Genomic DNA, 18880 nt, shown 5'->3' with positions numbered 1-18880 from the left:
TTTCAGTTGGCCACTGGAGCAAACAGTGACTGAGATCTCAAATTCCTACATTTCAGCAAGTGACAGTGTCTGTCCAAGTACTCTCTAACAATAAGCTTCCTGTGCAATACAAACACAGCTTCTCATTTACGTATAGCGCCTTGATATTAAGTTAGTAGATCCTGTTCCACAAACTCTTTCAAGACAATCAAAAGCACTGGAATTTCTAAATTGTTTTTCCTTGTGTTGCCAAAAAAAAAAGCCCTCTGCCCTCTGAAAAGCAGAAGCAAGTTCCACGGATCCCAGGAATCTCTTAACGTGAAGCCGACCTATAAACAGTAGCACAAATGAATAAAATTCAGTTGCTGTTTCTACTTCAACACAACAGCGGATGAAAATCTGGAAAAAGGGATTATTAAATAGCATCCCAGCTGTGAAAGATCTGTGCATTTCAGCCACAAAACTGTCTGAAAGCTGTTGAATGAAAAAGACAGGACTAATTGTAAATCAACTGTAAGACAGGAAGTGACGTTCCACTCTAAGCTGAAGAAAGTCTGCGTACCTCAGACATCAGTCTTGTTTGAGTGCTGATAGTGGCAAGCACATAGTAAGCAAGAGGCAAGGCAGGAAAAGGGGAAGAATATTTTTTGTTTAGAGTATGTATACCTTTGTATGCACATTTGTGTCTGCACACACAACTTTCTTTTACCCTTTCTTCAAAAATCCATGATTTTTAGAGAGCAGTTTTGTTTTCTGTGACTTTTCGCATTAAAAGCAGCGACAGTTCAGCAACCTGAATTCAGATTAGAAACTACTTCAGCTGTTGGAGTGCTCTTTTTTCACATTCTTTTTGAGTTTTGGTTACTATTCGTGCTGTGTGCTGAGCAGTCATGCTTAGACCCTTAGAGAAAGCCATGATTTTTCTTCCAGTATCATTAGACAGACCAAATATTCTTGAGGCTGTGTTTTGTATAAGTGGTTTCAAATTTCATAGAGTCATAGAATCATAGAATGGCCTGGGTAGAAAAGGGCCTCAAAGATCATCTAGTTTCAACCTTCCTGCTATGTGCAGGGTCGCCAACCACTAGACCAGGCTGCGCAGAGCCACATTCAGCCTGGCCTTGAATGCCTCCTTGGGCAACCTGTTCCAGTGCATCACCACCCTCTGTGTGAAAAACTTCCTTCTAATATCTAACCTAAACCTCCCATCTGAGTTTAAAACCATTCTCCCTTGTCCTATTGCTATCCACCATTGTAAGTAGCCATTCCCTTTCCTGTTTGTATGTTCCCTTCAAGTACTGGAAGGCTGCAGTGAGGTCTCCCCAGAGCCTTCTCTTCTCCAAGCTAAACAATCCCAGTTCCCTCAACTTTTCTTCATAGGAGAGGTGCTCCAGCCCCTCTGATCATCTTAGTGGCCCTCCTCTGGACTCTTTCCAAGAGCTCTGCATCTTTCTCTGTAGTTGTAAGGACTATATACTGACCAGTCTAAGACAGAAAGTTGAGATTATCTTGTAGGTTATTAAATTACAAGTAGGTAACCTTGCTTTGTGGGCACCAGACTAGATGTTTTATGTAGACAAGAGGCTGAAAGGTGCAAGCTTGACCACATAGGTGGTCGTGTCTTTGATCCTCCTTTTCCTCTGATTTATAAATACCTATTTTTCTTAATTTGCTTACTGAGTGGAAGTGCTTACTCTAATACACATATCCTGTATTAATCTATACAATTGTATGTAGTGTTTTGGTACAACTGTATGCCTGTATCTAAACTAAGCAGGTTAACAACCTGATTTAACAAAGGATTTTGACTTAATCCTTGTGTACCCTTCCTTTTGAACCTAAAAGCTGCCATATTAGCATGCTATGCACCAGGACCGTGAAACAATTGAACATCTGTGCTTTGTATCAATATTTGGGTTTGAATTTTTTTTTTTTTGTTACAATGAAAGGTAAGGAACTATTTATATAAACTTAAATTTTTAAAATTAAGAATCCTTTAACTTTTAAAGGATTTTCTCCTTTAAGAGTTAAGATTATTGCTTAATCACTTAAGATTATACGATACAGTGATGACTTGGTAATCACTGTACTTCCAAAGGATTTGGAAGTCTCAGGCATGGGACAGTTACTTGCTGTAAATGTGCACATGTCCGTGCTTGGCAGTTAAAATGCTGTTCTGTTGAGTGGAGCACACTGTGCATTATGTCTGGATTTGGGGGTATTAGCACTTCTTGTGGACACGTTAGCTTTCAGTACATGTTCCACGTATGCGTGTTCAGGTAATTCTGGACCTGCACTAAAAAGATTCTGCTTGTTGGAAAGTTCCACCTTCACTGATGTAAACTGATGGGAGCAAACATTTTAGCACAAACTCTGAAGCACTTACCTGAATTGCAGTGATTCATAAAATGTGTACACACTGCCATTTAGCCTTGGAAAACTAATGGCACTGTATACATGCAATTCCTGTTAATTGCATGGTTTAGTCTTGCCACTATTTATCTCGGTCACTCATTTAACCATTGGCTGCATAATAGAATTGTAGAGCCTTATTTCTGCTACAGTTGCATTTTGGCACCTTGTTAAATGTCTTCAAGCTTTCTAAAGTGCATCAAAAAACTAATGGGGGCATTAGTTTTCTAATTGCTATCTCTAACACCATGTTGCAATAGCTGATAATGTCCTACTTTATAGATTAATGTTCACAGGATTGCAGCTTTGCAGGTACAGAGAGATGGAGTTTCTGACTGACAGAAACAATTTTGGAGAAAGAACAAAGTTAGATGCCATCGTATTGATTGCGTTGTGCTTGTACAGATTGGACTCTTGGAGTTGCTTTTACTATCTAGCTGTGCATCACAGCACGTAATTGATAGAGCTGCATCCATATGTGGCCAGGATATTCTCCAAGAGCTCGTGGGGAAACTGAAAGTCAAACAAGGCAGTGAAAGCATTGTGTCTGATCAGGAAACAGCTTAAATGCATCTGTAATGCAGGTGTTTTGTGCTGTTTTGGAAACTGGGATTTGCTGACAAGTCTGGTGCATTTTTCTGCATCCCAGAGCCTAAAGCTAAGTTCATGTCCTCGTTCTTACAGCAGCATAGGCTGAAAGCGACTCAGTGCTGCCGGTGTACGTCGTTTCTTGTCCAAAAGACCCACATTAAAGGAAGGAAAGGATGGTTGTGGCTCAAAAATAGAAGAGAAACGGTTTCTTCAGGGTAGAAAAACAGCTCTTAGCAAGTTTAGGGATGTGACAAACAGCTCGAAAGCCACAGGTAAGGGAGTCATGGTATGGGGTCAGAATTGGTATAATAAAGCCCTTTCCAGGATTGCATCAGGTGTGGGATATTGTTTCTCGCGATTTAGAAAGTGTGATGGAGCTTCCAGAATGTTGTCTTCGCATTCTGTCTCTGCTGAAGTTACCGTTGCCAAACGTGAATTTTGACTGCTAAACGGGCAGTAGGGGGAGCTGGTACGCTGTGAAGCTCAAGAAGAGCAATTCCCTTCCTGTCCCTGTGCCATCCCTTCAGCTTCCTTAGCATGGTTTATCTGAAACGGGATATGTGTTTCCAGCTTTGGAACAGAGCCTGCTGAAGCTTCTGAGCAAGACTTTAAACCGGATATGGCATTTTCTTAGGGAAAAAAAGAGTCAAATAGGATCTCTTGGGAGGCATAGAGAGAGCCTTGAAACGGATTGCTGAAAAATATCTCGCACAGATGAACGCCTCTGTGAGGACACCAAAAGTTTACTGAGTAATAATACTGACTGTGCAAAGTTATGTGTTCTTTAATGCGCTTTTGACAGTCTGCTGCTTCCTAAGCTTCGTGTCACCATAGGGTTTGGTGAAGAAATATTTATGTTTTTTCCTTGGGATTATATCTGTGCTGGAGCAAGTGATATGTGGCACGTATATATAAATGAAGAGACAAAGCATATTTAATAGAATTAGATATAGATATTTAGGTATGTATACACTATATGTTTTCATAAATATATAGTTCTAAATATTTGAGTACAATCATATCCTGAAGAGCCAGCAGATCCTTGTCATGGGTGAAACACAGGTCATGTCGGCTAATCTGTGTCAGGAATTGATTAAAATGTGACACTTCCCTGGCAATAAAGAGAAACATTTCTATTAAACGCTGTGTAACATTTAATATTAGCTACAATTTAACTGTTCTGTGCTTTTTCTGAAATCCCCAGGGATCCATTTGCAGCATAAAGATTGCTATGCTGAATTCACGTCAGTTTATTTGTGGCCTTTAAGACTCTCTTCTTTATCACAGGTAGTTCCAGGACTGAGCGAACTGTGCACCAAAGATAAAAGTGAGAATATACATCAGATGGATATTTTCACTTGCATAAAACTTCAGCATGAGTTTTGCCATTCTACCACACGTGCAAATTTTCAGTGCTGTTTTGCTAAAAGCAACCCAGGTGCAGCAGTTTGATAATCTGGGTGCTCAGTTCTCCATTCATTTTGTATATTTTTCACACCATTTACATCCTGCTTTTATAGAATCATACCCAAGATCCACCTGTGCAAGTTTAAAGAGAATCAAGTCCCTCTGAATGTATATGGAGATGCATTTCTTATAGTGTTATTTTAGATGAAACTTGAATCTGGATGGATTGTTGAAATAATGCAGCTAAGCAGAGGAGAGGCTAGAGGTGTGGAACTGAAACCAGTCCAGTCAACTTCAGCAAAGTTGAAGTTCCTTGAGTGAATTCTACTCTGATAGAGCTTAGAATTTCTGAAAGGTTCTGGTGCAGATCATGTATGGAGTGTAAGCTGGAGCCTTCATTGTCCATAGTGGTTTTCTATTCCAAAGCCCCAGTCCAGAGCGTGCGTGGAAACTTTCCAAGCCGCTGTAAATATTTATTAATCTATTAACACGTAGGAGTTGTTTTGGCAAAGGCAAGTCGAGAGAACACGAGGTGAAAATGAGAGAGGTGCTAGAAAATCTTGTTTGGTTGTTGATAATATTTAAAAAATATGATGCCAAAAAAAAAAAGGCCTCTCTCTTTATATACATGTTGACTGCCCCTACCTACTGCCTGTGTAATCAGGGTTTCTTTTATGTGCGTGTGACCAGGAGAACCTCCTCATGCGTTCACTGCATATACATCTCAGTTTAAGGTTTATGGTATTTAAAAGCATAAGTTGTTTTACAGGTCATATGTTCTCCATTGCCTAGAAAATAACAGCCTGAATTTTGAAGACGAGGCTTGGATGGATACTTGTTAGCTTTAATAGTTCTGGCCTGATAAAAACTGTGTGCCCAAAGTTTATCTCTGTTTTCAGCTGTTGTAATTACTCTATTAAAATACATTTTCTGCACTAAAATACTTTGATATTTTATGCTGTTTCTTGAAGAGAATTAGGACTTTGCTGTTTTCTTTCCTATGATGTGACTTGCGGAATCAAACCCTATAGTCCTCCCCCCTCTTTCAGATGCATACCTACTGTAAGAGTATTCCTTTGTTTTCAGTCCACGTGGATGAGATAAGGTTGGACACAGAAAGACACAGCATTCTATCTTGGGCAGAAAGAGCTTATCAACTGTAGAAGTTTAGAGTCAGTAAGACATCTGCTTTATCTTTTATGCCACAATACAGGTAGCATAAAGTGGCCTTGCAAGTGGTCATGTACTGTTAAACAGAGTACTTTCTGCCAGTAAGTGAGCAGAGGTTGACTTCTGGAGAAGAAAGCAGAAAACACTCCTATGTTTTCTGAGAAACAAAATTGAATTGAAGTGGCTGGAAAAGGTCTCTGTGTTATTCTTCCTGGATGATGTCGTATTATTTTAATAATATGATAAATTGTTCTAGCGGACCTAACTGTTCCTTTACTTATAGGAAGCATGCACAATCTTGACTTTACTAAAACCAGTGAAAAGTAAATAGCCAAGCCCCATAACTTAGAATAGAGAGAGAGAATGCTGCTGTAGGTTTCTTAGTAATAGAAGGGATGATAGTTTGAGAAAGGATGGATTTTCCTTTGTAGCAACTCTCTACTTTTTAGCTTGGAATACTGCAAAGAAGATGAGGTTGTCAGTGTCACGTTCAAGATGCAAATATAAGTAAAATATAACACCTTTTACAGAGCACTGAAGGAAAGTGCTGTTGCCTGCCAGAGGATTTGAGACTGTTTGCCAGGCCACCTGGTTGTTCTTGGTGGATGCTTTAACAGTGAATCCAAATTCTTAATTCAAGATTGAGTTTCTAGGGTGGTTTCTTTGAAGTGCGGAGAATTTTTTGAAAGGCAGGCTGTCGATTATTGGCTCTTCAGGTTCCATGATTTCAGAAAGTCAAAACGTGCCTGAGCATTTTTTTAATTTGCTGCTGTACACACGGGGGTGCTCTAACTATAGTGAATGCTGTCAGTCGTTGGGCTGCCAGAGCTGTAAAATCTGGGGCAAGCGGGCAGGCTAAAGATCAAAACATTTTTCTTCTTTCATCTTGATGCTGTTTCAGAACTTAATCAGCCCATCCCTTTGCAGCATTCACTGCTTTTCCACCTCATTGCTGTGTCCCTTTGAAGTAACCCAGTGTTTAACACTGCTAATCTTTAAAGTAATGGAACGAACTTGCTGGCTGATCTCTCTTTCTGGACTAACAGTGCCAAATGGAAATTGGCAGGTGTTAGGACAATCCCTCTTCCTGCCTAGTTGTCTTTGCAAAGCCATCTGTATTTGCAGCCGTGTGGCCAGCTGGGAGGAGAACCTCTTTGTTTTTTCACATGGTAATGTTGGGCTACCTGTATTTAATTGACCTGACTTATTTCTAATAGTAAATAAAATACTCTTTATTCCTTTGAAGCTCAGCGTAGCACAAAGGCTAACAGCAGCTGCTGTTCTTGTAAGTGAGGCTTGTTCCTCTTCTTTTTATAAAGTCTGAGGGATCACAAGTTTGTATTTTCTTAAAACAAAGAGAAGGGAGCAGGCCAATGGGGAATTGCACCACATAAAAGCTGTCTGAGGGAATGTGCTTAATCCCATTTTTTTCATTCTTTTTTTTTTCCTTTCTACTTTGTATTTGTAGTTTAGGCTATGATTTCATAATATTAGAACTAGATATTGCTGGATCTCTCAGCCGTGCAAGTGTGGTCTAGATTAAGCTGGACTATGTAGTTGCAATTGTTTCAAATTAGAGGACACAGTTACAGGGTTTATGCTGACACTGGGGTTTTTCTTGCCAGCGCCATGCCAACAGCAGCAGCATGGAGCATACTGGATCTAGCAAAAGGGTAGGCACAGAAAGAGAGGAGGTGCTATGAGCCTGAAGCTACAAAGTTAACCTGCCAAAAAGTTACAAACGTATCTAGGTTGGGAAAATGAAATAACTGTTTCTACAGTTATCCATGTGGATTCACTTGTCAGTGTTTAAATGAGTGTGTTCCTAGAGAGATGATGTAAGTTTGGATCTGGGTACTCTGATTCAGTTTTACTGTATCTCTATGTAAATATAATGAGGATAGGCATGCTTCATTATTCTTCCACCGGGATTGTGTGATTAATTTTTTGGGTAAAGTTCACAGACAGTACAGTAATAAGTTGAAAAGAAGGGGTGGAATCTACTGGCAGACCAGTATTTTTGCTCACCTGGAATGTTGGGGTATAGTTCTCACTAGCATCTTTTCTGTGCTGAAGATTGTATCTCTCCTTCAGTGTTCTGCACTCATAAGATGCAGTGTTGGAATGGCACATCCTTGTGGCAGCATTTCTGGAAATGTGTGACATGTTCCTCTCATCCCAGTTTCTGGGGTAACAAAAATAGAATGTACTCTTTTGAATGACATTGTATTTCAGCTGGAATAGGAGAAAAGTAACCTCTACTTCCCTCTGCTCAGAAACTAAGGACCCTGAGCTAGAATGCACTTCGGCTTACTTGGCTGTTACCTAGTATATCTGAAGTCAAGACTTGCTATTGACTTGATAAGCAATGAGGGAAACTGGATTGTTACTCAGCTGATAAGCTTTCTCACCTTTCCTCAGTTTGTGTCCCACTAAGCCTGCTGCAGCTGCTTCCTCAGGGTCTGGCAAATTCCAGTCAGAGACTCAGCAGAGAATTTCTGCAGCCCAGTAATTGATCTTGAGTAGAATTGCCATTACTGTTGATAATTTGTATCAAGCCTTCAGTCAGTAGAAGCCAGGTAGACATAGGAAAATTCAAAGTCCCTAGCAGGGGCAAAACTGTCTCACCATACTGATGAATTAATATATTTGGCTTCAAAGATATCAGTTTTGCATCCACACATGAACAGTAAAAAAGATGTTTTTGAAACTTGTTGTTAGAGCACAGCTGGGAAATTGTGGTACAATCATAAGCTTGATCTTTGCTTTGTAAGTCCAAGTCTTAAATGAGTTAAATGGAGGGGCCAGGAAGATTGGAAAGCTGTTTGGAATGTTGATGTGTACCACACATGTTGCAACAGGAATATGTTGTTAATTAGAAACAAATGCCAGTCTTCAGCATCAGCCAGTTTTGAGTAAAAAACCTTGTCAGATGGGCCTCATTTGCCTGGGGACCATTTCTCGATGTTGATCAAAAGTGGTGTCTAATTGTTTCATAGAAGATGGAATGCAAAACTATGGTAAATGATTGATCCTTGAAAGTTCAAGAGACTGAGCAGAGATCTTTGAATTGTAGACCAAATATGTTCTTGCAGTTAGAACAAGCCAGGAAGTTGCTCCTCCAGTCTGGTCTATAAAGATGAATTGTTTTACTTTACGCTAAGATGGTCAAGGAGTCTTCAGGCAGAGACATGGTAACTTTAGAACCACTAGAACTTGTGTGGTAGAGCTCATTGGACTTATTTCAATCTTCATTCCTAGTTGAGTACCAGAATGGAGAGCCATTGTAACTACATTTTTGGGTTTGGGATTTGTTCTGTTTTCCTTTGGGAACATATTTCAGGAAATGCTGAAATGTAACTTTTTTTCTGACAGAAAATTTTGATAAAAATTTGTCTCTTAGTTTCTGAAAAGCTGAATTGAATTTAAAGGGTCTACTTGAGGTATCACCGTTCTTAAGTCCACTGATTTTTCTACAACACTTCAGTTTGAACAGAGAACTAAGTACTGCTAGATCAGATGCTGCTGTTGGAGGTTTTCAAATATGAGTAGTGTGTGAAGGACAAGAGGCCCTTTGAATCTGAAGCGTTATTGTTCAAAACAGTAATTGCAGAGTAGGTTGGTTTGGGCAGACTGTTACAAGGATTCAGAGGTCCTTCTCATTCCATGCAAGTTCCTCTCACCATTTTAGTTTACTCTTAGTTGTAAGAACAGAGATTTCTCTTTATAACTCAGCTCCTCACTGTAGATTAAAACGTTTACTGTTGGGGAGGAGTTGTCTTGGTATTCTTGGTTAACATGTTTGCCACAGAGAAACAAACCTTAAATTTGTTTGGTTTTTTTTTGAGCTCAAGGTGATGAATAGTTAATTACTGTCAGTCTAATTAGTAGTGTGCATTGCTAATAACAGACAAACCTTTTATTCTCTTCACTTGCTAACGTGGAAAAGGAGTTTGTCCATGAAGCATCCTGAAGAGATTCTCCATCTCTTGCTGACATTTTATGTCACTGATGAGCATGATGTAGATAAGAAATGTTGGCTTGAGCTTCACAATATAAATGGATCGGGAGCACAGAGGGTTAAGAGTTCCTCTGAAAAGACCCTGCCTCTTTTAGTCCTGTTCTAAACTGGTAATCATTTGGGAGGGTGGGAATATTCCCAAAACTATAGGGAAACACATCTCTGAGTTGAGTACAGAGCTGTGCTACTGTCTAAATTAAGTGGAGATTCATAGGGTGTGAACACAGTGTTATCTTGTTCCTGATTGGAGTGTCCTGCTATGTGGCAATTGTAAGAAAGAGTATTATTTTTCAGTGCTTAGGAGAGATGGATAGCAGTGGAACACTTTGCAGGCTAAGTCTGTTGCTTTGGTTGAGTTTCTTAAATGTGCCTCTGAGAATACAACCTCTGAAAAGTGAGTGCATTGGATGCGTTCCCTCCTAGGATAGTGGATTATGAATTGTGATCAAGGATACGCATGTCTAAAGAGATCTGGTTTGCAATCTGCACACCTGGCTTTCTCTGCTAATAGCTTTTCATTTTGGTTTCTTTTTCTGAAGCTTGCCAGCTACCACCTCTCTCACTGTTTCTTGCCAGGATTCTTCGTCATATAAGCTGCTTTGTTTTCTAGATTCAAGGAAATAAGGTAGGGGAAAGAGGAGATGATTGTATGCATTCCAGCATAAGCATGGATTTGATGATACTGGATGGGTGTATATGTCTCACTGGTTTTAAAACAAAGCATGTCACTAAAAGTGTCTGGTTGATAAAATGTAAGAGAGAGAAAAACAATTCCTTTAATGCCAAGGAACTTTTCCTGTGGCTTAAAGCACTGCACTGGAAAAGGTTAGTTCCAGGACAGGAGACCAGAAAATGAAGAAAAATGTGTGCTATCGGTCTGGAAGCATATGAGTCTCTGATTTGAAAAAGCTTTTGTGTTTTTCTCATTCCTATAAAGATGTTGCCCATTTAATAAAATTACTTCAGATTAGGTTAAAAATAAAAATAAAAATTGACAAACTCAGTAACTTTCTAGAGCAGAAGTGGGCACGTTCCCTGGTATTGGTTGTCATAAGCTTTTCTTGGAGGACATAGGTTGTCTCAGTAGCAAGCTTTACCACAACAGCCAGTCCTGCCAACCTGTTCCTTCCTGGACAAATCTGATGACCACTACTTGAGCTCCAAGCCCACTGTCATGCTGCTTGTTTGTGTGAAAAAAAGGAGTCATAAAAAGAGATCTTTCTGAAAGGGAGAAAACATTTTCACATCTTTAGTAGAGATGCATTGCCTTGAATAGCTAGGAGAGAATTGTGGATTAAGAAACTCAAGTCTTTTTCATTTATCTGAAGGAAGGTGGAATGAAACTTGGTGAATGCTGAGAATGGCAGGGCACGTTTCAGTCTGGCACAGTGTCGAGTTAAAATTATTATCTTCACAATTGCTGAGTGCAAATGTGCTAGTTTTCCTTTTATCCTTCACCCCAGTTCAACTTCCAGTGAAAGGTGGGTAGTTTTCTTTTTTTTAACAACTCTGTGCGGTATTATTTTTATTGTTAAATGAGGCATAGAGATTAGAATCAGGTTTTTAACAGGTGCAGCACCACTGTGTGTGTCAGTACCTCTTTGAGCTGCAGTGATTCACACTGCAGTGTAAAATGCAGAAGCTGTCAGAAGTCAACTGCAGCAACATTTACAGGTAGTCACACCCTAATTTTTTCTTGTTTGTGTTTGTTGTTTCAACGCTAAAAGAACTTCCTTTAATTCAGGCATCAGAGCCTGAAGTGTTCAGAGGATGGATTTGCAGAAACAAAGAAATGTTGAGTTCTCAGTTGTAGGTTGGACATCAAAAAAGGAGCATGTGTATATCGATTATAAATGGTTAGAAGGGCTCAAAGGAAGTATTTGGCAGAACCTAGGGGAGGAAATGAGTTTTTTCCACACTCGGATTGTAATAAAATCCATACCCATCTTGTGTGATGCACATCCACATCTTTTGTGCTTCCTTAAATTTCCCTTGTTCATTATGAAGTAGTTGTGTGTTCAGATGATACCCTGAAAAATACGGATTTTCGTACTTTGACTTCAATGCTGCATAAACTGAACAAAGATGTTTTTCAAACAGAATTAGGATTTACAGATGCACAGAGCTAGTTTTTAAATAGCTGAGCCTTTTTTCAGTAACCATAGGATGCTTTTAGAATTGTGAGCCAAAAGATCTGTTTCCATGGTCTGATTCTCGAGAGTCTTTTTACTACCAGCAGTGCCTCTGTTAAATAATATCTTACGTCTTGCAGATGATTGTGATTTTAACTTTGATAAACCTGGCTGAAGTTGAAATATTGGTACGCAAGTTAATTGTTTCCAAAGCTTCTTTGCAAAGGTAGACAGCTGCCTCTTGGATATTTTCTTGAAATGGAGTGTGGGCGGAACAGTGAAAATAGGAGCAACAGTGCTGTTGTGGTTCTACATGCAGTTTGGAAAATTCCCCAAATTTTGCTGTTCATATAGTCACTTTCACTACTGTGTGGTGTGTCGAGCAAATAGACCTTTCAGTATGGCAAGCAATATTGTTCCTTAAGTGTATCTCCTAATCCTTGCGGACCTACTGCTTAGTAAATGGATGCAGGCTATTTTTTCCACCTGACTCTGTACTTAGTATCTCAAGTGAAGTGCAGTTATTTGCCCTAGGTTGTATATCACCAGTAGTTGTGAACTCTTTTAGTACAGCAGCACAGTATAGCAGTGGCCGTGGGTGGTGGGTCTGACATGCGAAGCTAGCAGTTTGTGTAGCTAGATGTGTTGGAATGAAACAGAGTGCCTAGTGGGTTGAGAGTTGTATCCATGGGCAAGTATAAATTATGGGTATTGGTTTGCATTTGGGGCCCAGGCATAGGCAGGAATCGCAGAAGGAATAGGTTTGTCACTTTGAAGTCTCAGAAAGTGTTGCAGACACCCAGTAGCACCCAGCACCATTAAAAGTGAGTGACTAGGAAGTGTTTCCAGATAGTGCAACCCACTGTCCCATGGTATAATCCAGGAAAGGTTTGTTTTCTTCAGTGTGAATGTATATTTTGGTAGAGTGTGCCATTCACGTTAAGACTGAAGTGGCTTAAATTGAGGAAACCTAGCAGGAAGGTAACAAATGTTCTAAGCCAATAAATGGTATTTAAGCGTTTGAAATCATGAGGGTAGGACTGTGATGGATTCTGTGATATTTCCAGCAGTCACATTTCTGGCAGAGTTATGCAGACTTGGTTCATAGCAGAGCATCCTGCTTTAGGCTGAACATACATTTTATGTTACAGGGAATAATTTGGCAATTTGAGTCTTGCATTTTGTGGCTTTTAACATCTGGGTTCTGAATAGGTTCTGTGTCAATAGAGTGAGACTGACTGGCTTCGTGAACTGTTTGGAATTTCTGTGCTTGTAACAAAAAGAGATGCTAAGGTGTGACTTCCAGCCTGCTATTTCGGAGAAAGGAAAGGACGTGCTGGTTTATGGGTCCCCTTATCTTCAACACCTGTGGAAATCACAACTGGATTAAAAAAAAAAAGAACAGCTGTATTCAAATGGGAACCCAGTTGGAAGGAAGCTGAGATGCAGGAATTCAGTTTTAAATAATAGACATAATTGCCCTTAAGGGTTCAAATTAAAAGTGAGGCCCTTTTTGGTTTACGTACTTGACATAAGCAGATGGAAATCATATTGAGTGTAACTACAGATTAATGCAAGTCAGGAAACATACTTTTGTAAGGAAGTGAGAGTCAGAGAGACTGCACTGTAAAAATGCAATGTGGTCTAACCTTGGTTGGCTAATAATGTACTTTAATGGGAGTTGCTGCAGGCAGATAAAATTCTCTTCTGCATGAATTTCTGAGCAGTCAGGCTAAGAAGGGAAAGGAGGAACATGGAACTTGAGCTCTCTTTATGGCTTAGAACTTGAGCCCCTTTTGTCTAGAAATAATTAAAGGAGAAAATCTTTTACTAGGACCAAGTCAGTTGCTTATGAACGTATCTAATAAAATTGAAATAGTGGCAGTACTCTCTAGGCACATTAGTTCTATTTTGAAAGTTGGCAAAGAAGAATTTTAATTTAGAGAATTCGTATTGAAGTAGTCTAAAACTTGTGGGTACAGCTGAAGGGATTTACAGTTTTGAGTGTTCAAGTTTTGTGCATTTCTTCATATTTTTTTTAGCCTAGCTGACCGGTCTGCATAATGAAACAAGATTTTTTTTTAAGGCCCTGTAATGCAGAGGGATTTAGAACTACAGACTGCTTCTGAAAATGTTTTCATTCATCCCTAAACGTGATGATATTATTCAAACTTAAGAACCATTCAGAGTCAAGATAAATGTACCTATGCTGTCCTCCTCACAAGTGCCTTCTTATACCATTCTCTTTTTTTTTTAACAGAAAGCCAGCAAGCCTTCGCACATCTTTCTAATCTGAAACACAGCAAAATCTGTCTCTCATTTTTGCTGTTGAGTGTTCAAACCCCAGGAATTGTGTTTTTTAATCTGCTCTGTATGTATTCCTGCGGTTTACATTTTTTTGCTAATTAAAATACTGCGTATTTCTTTCACTCATCTGATGAGAAACATTTGTAGTCCGTATTTCCAGGAATTTTTTAATACTTTCTAGAATTACAGCTGAGACACCACGTCCTTATCAGCTTTTGTAAATGGAGGAGGTCTGTGGGAGCAGATGGCTAAATTAGAAGGAAATCAGTGAGTGAGTAGAAGCAGCTCCATTGATTCCAAAGCTGTAAAATTCGCAAAGCAGCACTGTTTTTCATCCATAAATGTTCTGCAGTTCATGTTTTTTATTTAGTTACTGCCTGTATAATTCTTGCTCCACAGAGTGCAGCTAATACTTTTATTTTACAAAATAAACAACCTCAGATTAATTGGATAATAAAAGCTTTGCTACGCTTGCATTTTTCTACTTTACATGCTATTACTGGAAGACTGAGAGATAAGCTTTATTTGTTTGGAGATATCTAGAGTGATGGTTTCAACAATAAGCCCTCAAAGATCAAATATGCATGTCTGCAATTTTTTAATGTAAAATACGGTGACCTTTCCCCCTTCAGATCCAGATTATCTAGGATGACATAATTGTGGCAATCAGGAAATGATAGAAGCAATGATGCTTTAGAAGACATTAATACAACATATACTTGCTTTTTAATAGGTAGTCCTGCAGGTATTTCTGCTTCTCTTTGCTGCAGCATACTGATAGTGATATGGACAGGTCAAAATAGTATAGAATGCAGCTGACAGACTAGCAAGAGCTTGAAGCTTTTGCATATTTACTTTTCCAGTGCAGTCAATCAATCCCCTTAAGGAATGGAACTGAAATAAGAACAGTTTGGCTCTGAACTAACTATATATCATATTGTTGCTGTCACAAGCTGTTTGCTCTTGTGACAGTCCAAAGTTTGAATTGAAGGCCTCTGTGGAAAATCGGCCTGAAGTCTGGAGGGTGTTGAAATGCAGAAGTGAGGACTGGACCACAATATAGTCTTTTAAAAATCCCTGTGGTAGTTTCTAAGAAGATAGAGAAAACTAATTCTGATGGTCTAGCTAAGCTCAAATTTGTTTGATGCTTTGGGCTTCTATAATATTCCAAAATTCTATGATACAAGGTTTTATTTCTACAGTCTTAATGCAAAGAACAGATTTATGGTGCAGACCTAAGCAGAGGAGTTCTCATGTTACTGTGTTGTTCTTGTAATGGCTGTCAGCATCTCTGGGTTTGTAATGGTTTCTTATTTTTCTTGATTGCCATTTGGATACATACCACTGTGACCTACTTTACAGGGTCGTAGTCAAACAGGATTTCTAGTCTCTGTGATTAAACCTTTGTGGTCTCTTTTTAATAAATTAATTGCTCATGCTTTCTTCTCGCTCTTCATTTGTTTTCTGACCTGGAAAGTGAAAGCACATTTCCACATTTTTATCTTCCATTGGAAATTGAATATATTCAGCCAGTCTGAAATCCCTGGGAAAAGAAGATTCTGGCTAAAGGGTAAGAGTTCCCCAATCTTGTTGTTGCTATGGGGTAAGTAGAGTTTGGTGCAACCTATAGTTTAGGGGCCTAACTGTGGATTTAGCTTTCTAGCTAAGAGTCAGAGACTGCCTCTGTGATTATGTAAGAGGAGATATGCTGGCACTTGCTTAGGGGCAGTATCCTGGCCAAGAAACTAATGAAGCCACTTGGGATTTTAAGTCATTTGGAAACTGATCCTTTGTGTTGCTGAATGATTTTGGTTTGTGCAGTCTTTTTGGGTGTTGAAGACGCATGCATGGTGTAAAATGTAGATTCAAAACGTGAAAGCCCAGTTGTGCAAATTAATTCTGTCTTGCCTAGCTTATAGCTATGTTTATTTATCTCACAGATGACTCCTGAATATCTTATCTTAAAAAGTTTCCTGACGTAGTTGTGTGTACCTGAAGTGTAATGTTGCTTTGGAATTCTGCAGGCTTCTCTCCTGCTAAGTTAAAACTGGGGAAAAAAAGACCTTGAAAATAATTGTTCTATCAATGATACCCTTTGCTGGCCACTGTACCATAGAGTGAGTTCAGGAGCAGGCATGGTAGGTTTTGGATTCGTTTTTCTTATGTCAGTACATAACTATTTAATGTAGGACAGAGTGACTGTAACGTGTTGCTACTAACAGTACTGTATTGTGGCCATCCACTGTTCAGGTCTAAAGCCATGATTTCTGTAAATCATCTACTGCATTTATTGGTGGTCAAACACAGAAGTTTGACAGGGTATTTCCTTTTAAAACTGAATAAATACAAAGTATTTTTATGTACATAGACACATACGCAGGCAGAAATACAAACACATATGCAGTATCACATTAGGATAATGTAGACAGTTGTCTTACATGTGCAAAAGCAGGAATCTGTAGTGCTTTTGTGTTTCGTAGATTAGCTTTCCTGTGGTTTACAAAGATGCCATCTTATATGTCAACGATGAAAGACAGCACAGGCTTTAAGTTTGACATATAGGTTAAGGGTAAGCAGAATAGCTGTTGCAGATGAGCAGCTTCAGTGTCTGGCGTGGCGGTCTCTGCAGACAGATTTGGGCAAACATAAAAATAGAACAACCATTTAACCTCGACATGAACATTTCCTGCAATCCCCATTTCTGCAGACACCATCTCAAGAATAGACGTTCCCAAAGCGATGTGAAAGATCTGCCTAAAATAAGTTACGGGTTTTTAATCTTAGATAAGCTTTGTGTGATGTAGCTAATATTTTGGCCTCCTGGAGTGTATCTTCCGTAGCTTGAAGGATATTTTGAACAGAGAGAACTATCGTGATGGGCAGTTTATTTGCTTAATTTCCCTTCATAAAACAGACAGAACCTGCCAGATAGGATTCTAGCAAAAATGCTGACATGCTTAGCCAGAAAGCTTGCGTAACAGAGAAAAATAAGGTGGTTTTTTTTTTTTAAGAAAAATTAAGAAAAATAAATTGTTGCTATGTTGTTTCAATGCTTTTGGCAGTCACTGTACAGATACAAAATGAGTTATGTTTCTTTTCTTTCTTTTCCATGTACTTTTTGCCATCACCTTTTGATCAAAATGAAAAAGTAATAGTCTTTGTATTATTCTAGAGCTTAAGTTTCTGCATCCGTCCTTCTTGCCTACCATTAGTTCTGCTTCTGCATGGTGAACTTCATAGTACCAATAAGTATTTAAAAAATATGTGTATATTAGTAAGGTTAATACTCATCTCCAAAGAAAACAGTTCATGTGCTCTATTATGAGCTTATCTTAACTAGTGATTACATGCTGCCTCCTGTCCAGTATTATCATTTCAAATATCAATCTTCAGCCCTAGACAACGCTCTCCAGGTAATTCTCTTTTCCCTTTATGTTCATCTGTATTATACTGACAGTGGTGGTATTGTTATTCCTCGCCATGTTATTACCGCCTGCAGAGATCTGAAGCTTAAAGAACGACACAAGAAGTTAGGTCCTTGCTTTTAAGTTTTCTTGATAAAGCAAGTGATGATCCAATTAATGAGGTTCACTCAGAAACAGGTATGTTCACATATCTGTTAAACAGCCTCTTTAAATACAATGAGAGTACACATTGGAGTGACCGTTGCACATTGTGGAATGTGTATTCTGCAATTACTGATTATCTTTCAAGTATTGCACCTCATGTTTGCTGGATTTTATGTAAGGGAAGGGCTTCATGCCAGATTCTCCAAGTTAACAGCTGTACTTAGTCTCCAGATCTGTCTCCATTCAGCAGCTGTTGTTACAGGCGAACTCTGCTATTTGTTCATTCACATCGCCACATGGCCAAGTTGTGGAAAAGTGAGTAATTTTTGACCTTCACTTGTTAAAGTTTATAGAGGCTTTGTTTTCTGGAAGAGGTAGAGGGAAGTGAGTTAACATGATACACAAACTCAGGGTCAAAATATCAAACTGCTCAATTACATAAAAGATGAGTTCATAGAAGGCTTTTGCATACCTTTGCATTTCCCAACGCTTCGTTACTCTTTTGTGCTAACGGTTAATTGTATCTTCTCTTTAGCTGAATGGTATTATTGGTAGTAACCACCAGCCAGACATAGCATTGCTGCCCTCTGTTTATAAACAACTGTCTTGTGTGTATATGGTCCCTTTTCCAAGTTAGTGTGAAAGCAGATGGATTTCTGGTTAGTGCAGAGCTACAACAAAATACTATTAATCAGCAGATTTTAATTAAAGAGTTTCAGCTTCTAATTAAGTGAGGAGATCTCAATTACCACAGTAGATCAATAGATTCTGTGAGGCTCTAAGGACTGTCTGTCCATTGACTTTTCCTCGCAAATGACAAAAATCTTGCAAAATTGTATCCTGTGTTTTTAATAAGAGTTGATGTTGGGAATAGAATAAAACTAGTCCGAAATAAAAAACTTATTTTGAGCCTGCTAGAGTATCCCTGACACTTATACCATCTGAAGATTGGAGGGTCCTGAGCACATCCTCCAGCATTATGCAATGCAGGTGACTGTGTCCTCTTTCCTAGGAAATGCCTACAGTCCTAACATCACCCAGGTGACTGCAGAGACTGCCATAACAGTATGTTGATAGTCCATAAAACGTGGCCACATCCACATTTTTACATAGAACGGTGTTGTGCTCTTGAAGCGAGTCCCTTTATTATTTCTGCCTCTGTGCTATGCTTCACATCACGGGTTGGGTTTGGTGTGTAATAACTGTCCTGAGGAAACTCAACACTGTGTGCACCAAAAGCATGCCAGTGTCTTATAAAGGTTTGAGTCAGTGGCTGGGCTGCAAAGCCAGGT

General features: G+C 39.1%; 1 protein-coding gene across 2 annotated transcripts in view; it reads left to right on the top strand.

Moving 5' to 3' along the window:
- Positions 1–18880, top strand: part of COX18 (COX18, cytochrome c oxidase assembly factor) — a 110997-nt gene that overhangs the window by 8242 nt on the left and 83875 nt on the right. The window lies entirely within an intron of this gene.

This window comes from Gallus gallus, chromosome 4 (assembly GCF_016699485.2).
Source record: "Gallus gallus isolate bGalGal1 chromosome 4, bGalGal1.mat.broiler.GRCg7b, whole genome shotgun sequence".
Classification (NCBI taxonomy): domain Eukaryota; kingdom Metazoa; phylum Chordata; class Aves; order Galliformes; family Phasianidae; genus Gallus; species Gallus gallus.
This window is presented reverse-complemented; position numbering and strand designations above follow the sequence as displayed.